General features: G+C 52.2%; 1 protein-coding gene across 1 annotated transcript in view; it reads left to right on the top strand.

Annotated features, from left to right (window-relative positions):
• Positions 1-1,991: 1,991 nt before the first annotated feature.
• Positions 1,992-12,783, top strand: part of PTTG1 (PTTG1 regulator of sister chromatid separation, securin) — a 241,843-nt gene continuing 231,051 nt past the window's right edge. The window contains exon 1 of the mRNA XM_050794825.1: positions 1,992-2,001. The gene's annotated coding sequence lies outside the window, so the exon portion shown is untranslated. The remainder of the gene's footprint in view (positions 2,002-12,783) is intronic.

Raw genomic sequence — 12,783 nt, 5'->3', positions numbered from 1 at the left:
TTTCTTTGTTCTCCTCTGCCTTTGCCTCTTTTGGAAAGTTCTGAATTACTAGCCAATCGGGACAAGTACAGAATGTGAGGTCCCCTTCCAGTCAGTGGAAACTGGACACAGCAGTAGGGTGGACACGTCAGGTTATAAATGACCCTGTCTCTTTTATTTGTGTGTGCTCTCATGGCAATTACTGCAAGCGAGTGGCACCCTTTCTGCAGAAAGTAAACTAGCCTTGCTGAGAGATCCTTGGTGTTTACCACGCCAAGCACCCATTCCTAATGCCAGTGAGGGCCACCTCCAGGAAGCTGGCAAGAGAGAGGAATGAGAGGAGTTGTGAGCAGGAAAGACTGATGTAATAAACCCACAGGCAGTAATGTGTTTGGGAGAAGGGAGGAGAAAGGGATTGCAAGAGCCAGGTGTGGTGGCTCACGCCTGTAAACTCAGCACTCTGGGAGGCCGAGGAGGGCGGATCACTTGAGCTCAGGAGTTTGAGACCAGTCTGGGCAACATGGTGAGATCCCTTCTCTATCAAAAATACAAAAACTTAGCTGGTCCTGGTGGTGCCCATCGGTGGTCCCAGCTACTTGGGAGGCTGAGGTGGGAGTTAAGCCGGAGAGTGAGGCATTAGCGGGGTGGGAATTGCAGTGAGCCGAGATTGGGCCACTGCACTCTAACCCGGGTGATAGAGTGAAAAAAAATAAAATGGATTGCAAGAAAGTGGACTGACCTCGCAGACCCTGATCTACAGGGTATGTGAGAAAATTAAAAACAGCTTCCCTTGGCCCTCGTGGTGGCACTGTCCTATAGTCCCAGCTACTCAGGAGAAAGAGGCGGGAGGATTGCTTGAGCCCAAGAGGCTGAGTAGAGCCTGCAGAGAGCTATGATTGCACCACTGCACTCCAGCCTGGGTGACCCTATTTCCAACAACAGCAGCAACAACAAAACAGATTACTTTGAAGGTACTAGAATGGGAACACAGGATCCTGGAGGGAAGGGAGCTGGCAAGTTACAGAGCAGGAAGGTGAAGGGACTGTCCAGGGAAGAGGGGAGGCTCCAGTAGTTATCCTTGAGGAACCAACGGCATGTGGTGGGGATTGGCAGGGGGAGCTCATGGAAGGGTGGGGAAACTGGGGAAAGGAAAAACTCGAGTCAGATCAGGAGTAGAGCCCTGACTTTCGGGAACAAGGGTGTAGGTGATGGAAGCTGGGAGCTGATGGAAGCTGGGAGCTGTGGGAAGCTTGAGCCTGTGGTGCTGAAGAGTCTACCCATTCCATCAACAGTTCCTCTCCAGGAACCATTCTGAGCTGCACCCTTAAAAATATTTGCTATTATTATTTATTTATTTATTTATTTTGAGACAGTTTCGCTGTTGTTGCCCAGGCTGGAGTGCAATGGGGCTATCTCGGCTAACCACAACCTCCACCACCTGAGTTCAAGCGATTCTCCTGCCTCAGCCTCCCGAGTAGCTGGGATTACAAGCATGCACCACCATGCCAGATTAATTTTGTGTTTTTAGTAGAGATGGGGTTTCTCTATGTTGGTCAGGCTGGTCTCGAACTCCCGACTTCAGGTGATCCACCCACCTCGGCCTCCCAAAGTGCTGAGATTACAGGCGTGAGCCACTGCGCCCTGCCTGCTATTATTTTTATTATTTCTCCAGGCTACAAGAGAGGGAATCTCCTGAATTCCTCTGGGGCAGCCCTCCCAGTTCACCTGGGAGAAAAGCAGGCAGGGGCCGGGCTAGGATTCTATTGGGGCGGGAAGCCCTGGCAGAAGGGTAGCTGAAGCGAAGCACCCCAGGAATGCCCTCGCGGCCTCTCCTCCCGATTCCTTATCAGCCAGAAGCTCGAGTTTCCCCAGCTCCACGCGATCAAATGCTGCTTCAGAGCTCTAGGAAGCTGGGTGTGTCTTCTGTGCTTTGTAAAAAAGAAAAGAAAAAAGCATTAGCAAATCCCCAGCCCAGGTAGCCGGCTGGCCGAGGGCGGACTCTTGGAACCCGGCGGTGCGGGGTGGGGGACGGGGGAGGGATTGGGGGGCCCTTGCTCCAAAGGCAAAGCTGGGTGCAGCGCAGAGCGGGAAACAGGAACTGCAGGGAGGCCACTCCGCAGGCGCCTCCCCTTTCCCGCTGGGGAGAGGCCGCCGCCACGCGGCGCTCGGCCTGCACCCACCCTCCGGGGCCCTGCTGAACGGAGGCGGCCCCAGGCCCCGAGGTGTCGCTCTTGGGCTGCCCGCGCTGCGACCCCCGGCTTTGGCCGGCTTCTCCCTGGGGAAAGGGAGGCAGCGCCAGGGACCGGGCTGTTAGCCACGTGCTGGGTGGCCTTGGGCAGATTGCTTCCTGTCTCTGGGCCTCAGATTTTCTCATCTAAAAAGACGGGGCTGGACTCATTTCTGCAAGGCCACTCCCGGTTGGAGCGGTTCCCTGCAATTCCCTTCCTTCTCTGGGTTTGAAACTCTTCCCTCCCCCATCGCCTCGGGGTGGCCCCTGGATTATCCGGGTGGTGTTTATCCAGTCTGCCGCCTGGAGAGAAAATGTTGCCCTGCAGCTGTGATTTACAGCAGGGCTCGGCACCCTTTTTCTTTTTTTGTTTTTCTTTATTTTCCCTCCTTCCTTTTTACATCTAGAGTACACATTGGATGCACCCTTTTCCTGTAAAGGGTGAGAGAGTAAATACTTTGGGCTTTGCAGGCCACACGCTCTGTCACAGCTATTCAACTCTGTCATTGTAGCCAAGGCAGCCATGGATAAGACTGTAAACGAGTGAGCACCATGTGTTTCCATGAAGCTTTGTTTGTTGCAGCTGACATTTGGATGCTCACAGGTCAAGAAATAGTTTTTTACTTAGTATTATCTTTTTGAGATGGAGTTTCACTCTTGTTGCCCAGGCTGGAGTGCAATGGCGCGATCTCGGCTCACTGCAACCTCTGCCTCCCAGGTTGAAGTGATTCTCCTGCCTCAGCCTCCTGAACAGCTGGGATTACAGGCGCCCGCCACCAGGCCTCGCTAATTTTGTGTATTTTTAGTAGAGATGGGGTTTCACCATGTTGGCCAGGCTGGTCTCAAACTCCTGACCTCAGGTTATCCACCCGCCTCAGTCTCCCAAAGTGTTGGAATTACAGGCGTGAGCCACTGCGTCCGGCCAATAAATTGTATTCTTTTTATTTTTTTTTTCAGCCTTTTAAACCTTGGCTGGGCGCAGTGGCTTATGCCTATAATTCCAGCACTTTGGGAGGCTAAGGCAGGAGGATCTCTTGAGCCAGGAATTGGAGACCAGCCTGGGACAACATAGAGAGACCCTATCTCTACAAAAAAATTAAAACATTAAAAAATTTTTAAAAAGTAGCCGCGGTCCCAGCTACTTGGGAAACTCAGACAAGAGGATCACTTGAGCTTAGGAGGTCTGGGCTGCAGCAAGGCATGATTGCGCCACTGCACTCCAGCCTGGGCAAGAAAGTGAGACCCTGTCTCTAAAAAATAAGAAAACAAAAACAAAAACACCTTAAAAAACATGGTAGCTAGCAGGCTGTACAGGGACTTGGCCACAGGTGGATGTTTCTCTGCCCCTGGTTAGAGCCTAAGATTTGTCATGTGGACTTTAAGATTGGTTTCTCTGCCTTCCTGAAGCTATTTTCTCATCTGTAAGATATACTGCTGACACACCTCAGAGCATCGTTGTGGGAATGAAGTGAGAATATAGATGAAGCTATTGCATAAAGGATATTGTTCTTTGGGAAGTTGTTGGTGTGTATCCCCAGCAGAAGATGTGGACTTAGAGATTTGGATGGTGTCTTGCTGGCCATGCACTCCCCGAATTTCCTGAGCACAGGCAGTGTGCGTGCCCACCATGCAATAGCTCATTTAATTATCTCAGGCATAGGAGATAAAAATGACATATTCTCACTTTATAGGAGCTCAGAGCCAAGATTTGAACTGGCTGTATTAGATCTGCCTTCAGAGCCCCTACTCATCTTCCTCCTTTCTCTCTGAACAAATTTGCCTCTGAACAAACTTGGAGTTGCTTATCTATCCAGCAACAGGACCTTTAACAGAACACTATTTTTCTGGACGTCTATAACCTCTTTGGTCTAGGGACAAGAATTAACACCTTCTATGTGCAACTGTCATTGTATCCTAGCTTTTTTATTATTTTTTTTGAGACGGAGTTTCGCTCTTGTTGCCCAGGTTGGAGTGCAATGGCACAATCTCAGCTCACCGCAACCTCTGCCTCCCGGGTTCAAGTGATTCTCCTCCCTCAGCCTCCCGAGTAGCTGGGATTATAGGCATGCACCACTACGTCCAGCTAATTTTGTATTTTTAGTGGAGACAGGGTTTCTCCATGTTGGTCAGGCTGGTCTCGAACTCCCAACCTCAGGTGATCTGCCCGCCTCGGCCTCCCAAAGTGCTGGGATTACAGGCATGAGCCACCGTGCCGGGCCTGTGTCTCAGTTTTACAGAAGATAAAACTGAGGCTTGAGATTAAGTAAGGATTGAAACCTAGGCCTGCCTGACCCCAAAACTGAGCTCTTTCTACTGGGAATAGCTTCAGAGTAACCAGTTGCACAAGCCCTAAGTCTAGGAGCCCTTGAGGACTCCTTCCTTCCCTTAACCTATGTCTAGTATACTGGCAAGTTGTTTTGATTCATCCTTGAAAATATATCCTGAATCTATTTGGGGGCTAGAGGGAAACCATAGCATGCTTTGGGAGTTATTGTGATCTTTTAAAAATGCAAATCAGGCCAGGCACGGTGGCTCATGCCCATAATCCCAGCATTCTGGGAGGCCGAGGCTGCCGGATCATGAGGTCAGGAGATCGAACCATCCTGGCTAACACAGTGAAACCTGATCTCTACTAAACATACAAAAAAAAATTAGCCAGCCTGGTGGCAGGCGCCTGTAGTCCCAGCTACTCAGGAGGTTGAGGCAGGAGAATCGCTTGCACTTGGGAGGCGGAGGTTGCAGTGAGCTGAGATCTTGCCACTGCACTCCATCCTGGGCAACAAGAGCAAGACTCCACCTCAAAAACAAACAAACAAAAAGCAAATCAGATCATGCCACATCCCTACCTAGAACCTTGGAAGATTTCCTTGTTTACTTGGAATAAAACCCCACACCTGGCCAGGAGCAGTGGCTGTAATCCCAGCACTTTGAGAGGCCAAGGTGAGTGGATCACCTGAGGTCAGGAGTTCAAGACCAGCCTGGCCAACATAGGGAAACCCCGTCTCTACTAAAAATACACAAAATTAGCTGGGCGTGGTGGCAGGCACCTGTAGTCCCTCAGGAGGCTGACGCAGGAAAATTGCTTGAACCCAGGAGGCAGAGGTTGTGGTGAGCCGAGATCCTGCCATTGCACTCCAGCCTGGGCAACAAAAGCGAAACTCCGTCTCAAACGAACAAACCCCAAACCTTACCTTGCTCTGTGCCACCTAAACCCTGCCCATCTCTCTACTGTGTTCCCCTCTCATGCCCTCATTCCTTTTGCTCCAGCGTCAATGGCTTTCTTTCTTTTTCTCTTTTTATTTATTAAAAAAAACTTTTTTTTTTAATTGAGATGGGGTCTTACTATATTGCCAAGGCTGGTCTTGAAATCCTGGGCTCAAGCCGTTCTCCTGCCTTGACCTCTCAAAGTGCTTTCTACTTCTCTAACTTGCCAGGGAACCATGTCTCCTTTCCCTCACCTGACCCCTTGGACTTTCCTGCCAGTATTCACAAGGGTAAAGGCTCTATTGTCACCTACCCAGCCAGCCTTCCCTGGCAAGCACCACTGGTCCTCTGTTCCTAAATTAAACTTTTTATAGATGGGGTCTTGCTATGTTGCCAAGGCTAATCTTGAACTCCTGGGCTCAAGCAATCCTCCGTTTTCAGCCTCCCAAGTGGCTGAGACTGCAGGCTCGTACTACTGTGCCTGGCCTCACCTGTCTTCTTATCCCTCACCCTGTTTTATCCTGTTTCCAGCAGTCATCCCTATCTGACGGTTTTTCTGCACACACTGCATCTTCCCCAGTGCAACGTTAGCTCCATTCTTGCAGAAACCTTGCGTGTTTATTCTCCACTAAATCCCCAGGCTTAGCCCACGTCTGGCACATAGTAAGTGCTCAACACATGTCTGATGAGCTAATGGCCCATTAGGCCTGAATCCCCTCTCTATGGGAAATCATGAACTTGCAACAAACAGAATCATCCAATAGACATTGGGCCCTACTATGCACCTGGCACTGTGCCAGAAAGCAGGGCAGCCACAGAGACATAGGCTCAGTCCTAGTGAGGAACTCACTGGCCCACTGGGCAGAGATGATGTGCATGTACAGTAAGGCCAGGCAAGGAGCATGCACCCAGGTTCTACTGAAAGGCCGTCTGGGGTCAAAGGGTAGCTGGAGATAATGCCAATGTGGCTGCTGAATCCTATAAGAAATCCCACGCTGGGGTTGGTTGCTCATGCCTCTAATCCCAGCACTTTGGGAGGCTGAGGTGGGAGAATTGCTTGAAGTCAGGAGTTTGAGACCAGCCAGAGCAACATAGTGAGACCCCGTCTCTACAAAAAATAAAAAATAAGCCAGGCATGGCGGTGCACACCTGTGGTCCCAATGACTTGCGAAGCTGAGGCAGGAGGATTGCTTGAGCCTGGGAGGTTGAGGGTACAGTGAGCCGTGATTACACCACTGCACTCCAGCCTGGGCGATGGAGCAAGACCCAGTCTCAATAAATAAATAAATAAAAATATAAAGAGAAAGAGAGAAAAAGAAATCCCCTTTCTGAGCTGAGCCTCTCAACAGGGACACCCTCTGCGTAGAACACCCGCATCCACCGCACTCCAACTCTCCCAGGCTTTTTATTCATTATTTTGATTCTAGTTTCCACCTCCTTTCCTCTAGGCCTTTCCTGACCCCTCATGTCCCACCTTGATGGCAGTCCCTTTAGATCCCAGTCTTGATGCTGACCACTGCTCTGATGGCCGGTTTCCCTGCCTATACCTCCATATTCCCCACTCCCTGCCCACCCCATCGGTCTGTTTGTTCCTGGAAAGCAGGGACCTTGACTAGCACCATTGCAGTGCTCAGTACCTAGCAGGAGCTCAAGGAATATTTGTTGTCTGAATGAACAAATACACAGAGTATTTCCTGGGAAGGTAGAATTTAATCTCCTTCCTGGCTGGGCGCGGTGGCTCATGCCTGTAATCCCAGAATTTTTGGAAGCCAAGGCAGGCGGATCACTTGAGGTCAAGAGTTTGAGACCAGCCTGGCCAACATGGTGAAACCCTGTCTCTACTAAAAATACAAACATTAGCTGGGCATGGTGGCGGGTGCCTATAATCCCAGCTACTCAGGAGGCTGAGGCAGGAGAATTGCTTGAACATGGAGGTGGGGGTTGCAGTGAGCTGAGATCGTGCCACTGCACATCAGTCTGAGCAACAGAGCGAGACTCGGTCTCTCTCTCTCTCTCTCTCACACACACACACACACACACACACACACACAATCTCTTTTCTGAGGGCAGCACAAGAGGTTGAGAACAAGAGCCCCTCCACATGGTCATAGACCATTCTTAGTGTGTATTCACTGCTAGCCTGGCCACCTCCTCATTCGGGGCTCTACTGCCAAGCCTCAAACTCTCTCTCTCTCTCTTTGAGACAGGGTCACGCTCTGTCACCCAGGCTGAAGTGCAGCGGAATAATCACAGCTCACTGCAGCCACAGCTTCCCAGGCTTAAGCGATCCTCTCCACCTCAGCCTCCCAAGGAGCTGGGACTACAGTCATGCGCCACGCTACCCAGATGATTTTTGGTAGAGACAGGGTTTTGCCATGTGACAGGTCTGGAACTCCTAGGCTCAAGTCATCCACTTGCCTCGGTCTCTTAAAGTGCTGAGATTACAGGTGTGAAGCAGCCCACCTGGCTATTCTTTCCATTATTATTATTTTTATTGGGTCCATGAAGGTTCATACTGCAGGAAGTCCACAGGGTATAGAGCAACGTGGCTCCCTCTTTCTCTTCCCCAGAGGGAGCTGCTGCATGGTTTCCACGTGCTGTCTTCTACTTTGCTACATCTTCACTTCAGGGAGGCCTGCAGCCTGCAGCCCTCTTGGGAGCCAAGGGCACCACTCCGTGTTGGAACAGAGGGTCAGTTCTGGCATCAGTGGCGTCACTCTGTAGCTGGGTCCAGGCAGAGGGGACATGGGCCAGGAGGATTTATTCCAGGCTGGAAGATGCCCAAGTGCAGAGCAGCTGGAGAAGCCCAGGCCAAGACAGCAGGCAGTGCCCACAGTCCTCCTTTACAGGGTCTCTACTGGACCTCATGTCAAACCACCAAGATGCCAGGTGGCTTGATGAGGCCTGGGAGGCAGCCATGGCACTCAGGGGGGAAAGAGTCTCACTCCACGGGGAGACCTGGAGAGGGACATCCCCTATCAGACGCCCTCTGCCAGGTCTCGCCCAAACCTTCCCCAAGAGGGTTGAAAAGGCGGTGACAACCTCAGCTACAGCCCCTCTGCCCCAAAATGAATCCGTGTTTAGGTAAAGATGAACAATAGGAGGCCCCAAAAAGGAAACCTGATGGGCTCTGAGGGGAGAGGCGCTAGGGGTGGGGAAAGCCTTCCTGGGGGACTAGTGTATATACAAGCCTCAGGTCTTGTAAGGTTTTTGGAACGAGGGTTGGCAGCTTCATTTTTGAGTCGCTGCTAAGTTGCAAGGGTGGGGAGTGTCAAGATATCTCCTAGTCCAATTTCATTTTCTATTCTCCATATCTTAGGACCGGGAAGGCAGATGCTGGCCACTCACAGCCACTCCCATCCCGCTTTCCTGCTCCAGACCTTACTTATTAGGCTACCTTGCCACCTTGTCTGCTAAGCAACACATGTCTGCAATGGGAGAAATCCCATTCGCCACCCTTCTCTAAAGGAGGTCTGCTTTACCTCAACAAGCCCCACAGAGAAGCCCACGGGAGTGGCCTCTCCTAGAGTTTTGCAGTGCACAACCTGTGCAGCCCTCTGCAGGGGCCCTGCCAGGCTAGACAGATGGCTTTTGGAGGCTCCATAAGGAGGGTAGGGAAGAAGGGTGGTCCCAGGGGGTTCATACCCTCCCACACTGCTTCACCCTAGGCAGTTCTAGGCTATCTCTTTTACACAGTGGACTTACATTGAACTTCCGAATAAGATTCACGTGAGACAGCATGTCCCATTGCTAATCACAATGACAGGCTGTGACAACCCCTTCAGTAGAGAGAGGCCAGTTAAACCACAGGCTTCACAGTCTGAATCCCAGCTCTGCCTCTTACTACCTGCCTGGCCTTGGGTGAATAATACTATGTACCTCACAGTGTGGCTGAGAAGACCAATACAGATAATGCAGGGACAGTGTGGCCGGTGTGGCGATAGTGGGACCACAAGGAAGAGTCCCTTCCAGCTCTGCCGGCAGATCCTAGGGAGGGCTCTCAGCACCGTTGGCGCCGATCATTCTTTGTTATGGAGGCTGTCCCGTGCATCTCTGGTCTCTACCCACTCCATGCCAGCCCCGCCCCTCCTCAGTTACGACAACCAACAATGTTTCCAGATATTGCCAAATGTCCCAGGAAGACAAAGTGGCCTCCAGTTGAGAAGCACGGGACTGGAGAGAAATACTGCAGGAAGCCGAGAGGGTGAGGCAGTGGGAGCTGGAAGGAATGTGCAAGGCATGAGAGTCAGCCTCCCCCTGCTCCGGAAACTCCTCAGTCAGCTCCTCTGCTCTGTCCCTGGAGACGGCTTGTCTCTGCTGGAGGCTTCCTCCTGATAAGGCTGCTTCGTGTGTGTGTGTGTGTGTGTGTGTGTGTGTGTGTGTGTGTGTGTGTGTCTATGAGGGAGAGAGAGAGAGAGAGAGGAGCAGGAGGTGGGGGAAGGAGCTGGAGAGGGAAGGGAGAAGGAGAGAAGAAGGGGGAGGGGGTGGGGAGAGGGATTGCAGAAGACAGAAGGAGAGAGCTAGGAGGCTGAGAATACCTCTGGCCCCCAGGTCCGTAGTTTCTGCACAGACCCAAGATAGAGCCCTGGGGACCTGGGGACCTCTGGCTGCATAGTCTGGGGTCCTTTGTCCCCTCCTCTTAGTGACCTGAGGGAGATGACTCAGGCCGGAAGGGGTGCAAAGTGGGAAGAGGAAGGTGGGAAGAGGAAGACACCCAGTCTTTGCTCTCCCTGTCCCCCCAAGACAATCCCCCAGCAGGTCTGTCTTCTGTGCCTCCAAAATCCACCAGGGTCAGACTCCTCCCACCCGCCCCATCAGCCGCCACCTCTTTGTTTCTGGAGTTACCACCTCGCTGGTCTCCCTGCTTCCACACTCCCTCTTCCTATCATGTGTTCTCCAGGAAGCAGATAGAATGACATGAAAAATGCAAATTGGATCATGCCATCCCCATGCCTAAAGCCCTGTAATGATCCCCTCAGCCCTCAAAATCAAAACCATATCCCCGGCCACAGCCTTCAAGTGTTCACGGTCCCCAGGCCACTCCTTCACTCATCACCAAACTCCCACCACACTGTCCTTCCTTCTATTCCTTGCCTGCACCATCCCCCTAGCTTTTTACCAACTGAGGTGTTATCTGCAGTTCCTCTGCCTGCTTTTCTCAGCCCCGGGTCCTAAGCATTAAGGTGTCCACGAAGATTCCTTTCTCAGACACACCTTCCCTGCCCACCCCATCGGAAAATGACCTCTTCAAATACTGGCCCAGCATCCCATTGTTCTTTATAGCACTTTTGACCTCACACATTATCATCTTAATTCCTGGAGAGCAGGGACCTCACTTGTCACTTCTGTATCTCCAGGGCCCATGTGTGGCACACAGTGAGCGGTCAATAACATGGATTGAATAGACAAATGAACGAACGATGAGATGGTCTCCAGAGCCCCTCCCCGCGTGCTGGCTCTTTGTGTCTTTGCAGACTTTGCACCTCTGGCTCCAGGGAGCTCACAGGCAGGGGCTGGTCCAGCCCAGAGGCAATGAAGACAGTGACCGTGAGGATGGTGGTGGAGCTGCAGGTGCTGACTCAGGTAGCTCCGTGAAGCTGGAAAGAAGTCATTTGAGGCAAATGAAAGGATGTCCCAGGTCACAGTGGAGAGAACACCTCGGGGGGGACTTCTTCACCTTTCTCTGTGATGCTAACAACAGACTTGTCATGACTTCAAAGCCTTTTTACTCCTTTCAGCTATCTCTCTGTGACTGTCTTTGTGAGAGTCTCATTGTTGTTGTTACTAAGATGGCTTCCCTCAGAGGACGGACACTTGGAGTAGTGGTAGGTTCGGCCACCGTTAGAGATGATGGCTGTGGGGTCCAGGGCAGCCCCCTGGTCCCCTGGGCTCACCCCCTCTTGCGCCACCCCGGGCCGTGCCGTGCCAATCCAGCCACCAGAGGGCGCTCCAGGTCGCGGCATCCCGGCTCCGTGTCGGCCTGGGGCTGGCGGGCGGGGCTCCGCTGTCTCCTACTGAGGCCTGGCACTTCCTCTCTCTCTTGCCATTCCTGTCTCCCTGTCTCCCTACCTGGCATCTCCCCCCTGCTATCCTCATCCCCCGCCCCTCTCCTTCGTCTCCATCAGCAAACCCGCATTGAAGCCTGACCAGTGGTAAGCCCCAGTGTCTGGTGCAGGGATGGACACAGACGTGTCCCAGTGGGATCTCCACTCACCAGGGAGCTCACAGCCCAACCTGAATCCCTACACCAGCCTGGAGCAATGAAGCCTCCTGAAAGGACTGCTGAGGAGAGACAGGCCCTCCTACAAGAGGTGGGGCAGGACATGGCATTCCCCACGGAGGGGGCTCCACATCCCTCCCACCTACCCCAGCCAGGGTCCCTCTGACTGTGCCACTCACCGTGCAGGCGCACCACACAGGACGTCCTGTGATGGAAAAGGCTTAGGCAGAGTCTGGCTGCCTTATGTCACTCAGGGGTAAACTGAGGCTCCAGCAGTAAAACTAGCATGAAGTCTGGATTCAAATCCCAACTCTGCTGCTTAAGAGCTGGAGGACCTTGGACAGGCTACCTAACCTCTCTGAGCTCAGGCTGCAGAAGTGGCAGCCTCTTAGGGTTATGCCAGACCACACATGCAAGGCTTAGCACTGTGCCTGCAGTTAGTCATTATCCTTAAGAAAGTGGCATACCCATGGCCACATATTGAGCAGAGGTGGCAGACCTAGGCCCAGAATTCCCATCTGAACTCTGAACTCTCAGGCCCCAGCTCTTTCTGCCGTTGTGGGCAGAGGCTGCAGGGAATAACAGAGGATGTGAACTCCAGTTGAGTCTTTTATTTTATTTTATTTTATTTTTTTATTTTTTTGAGACCGAGTCTCGCTCTTCTCCCTTAGGCTGTGGCGCAGTGGTGTCGTGGCATCTCAACTCAAGCTATTCTCCTGCCTCAGCTTCCCGAGTAGCTGGGATTACAGGTGCCCGCCACCACAACTGGCTAATTTCTTTTTCTTTTTTGAGACGGAGTCTCGCTCTGTTGCCTAGGCTGGAGTTTTGTGGCACAGTCTCGGCTCACTGCAACCTCTGCCTCCCGGGTTCAAGCAATTCTCCTGCCTCAGCCTCCCGAGTAGCTGGGATTACAGGTGCCCGCCACCATGCCCAGCTAATTTTTTGTATTTTTAGTAGAGACAGGGTTTTGCCATGTTGGTTAGACTGGTCTTGAACTCCTGACCTCAGGTGATCCACCCGCCTCGGCCTCCCAAAGTGCTGGGATTACAGGCGTGAGCCACTGCACCCGGCGAGTCCTTATTTTGAGGAGGGGTCTGTGTTACTGTCCCCAGCTGTCTCATCTGTGTTCTCCTGCTATGGGCATCTCTTGGGA

The sequence above is a fragment of the Macaca thibetana genome, chromosome 6 (assembly GCF_024542745.1).
Source record: "Macaca thibetana thibetana isolate TM-01 chromosome 6, ASM2454274v1, whole genome shotgun sequence".
In the NCBI taxonomy this organism is placed as follows: Eukaryota; Metazoa; Chordata; class Mammalia; order Primates; family Cercopithecidae; genus Macaca; species Macaca thibetana.
Note: the sequence above shows the minus strand (reverse complement) of the source record. Positions and strands in the feature narration are given on the sequence as shown.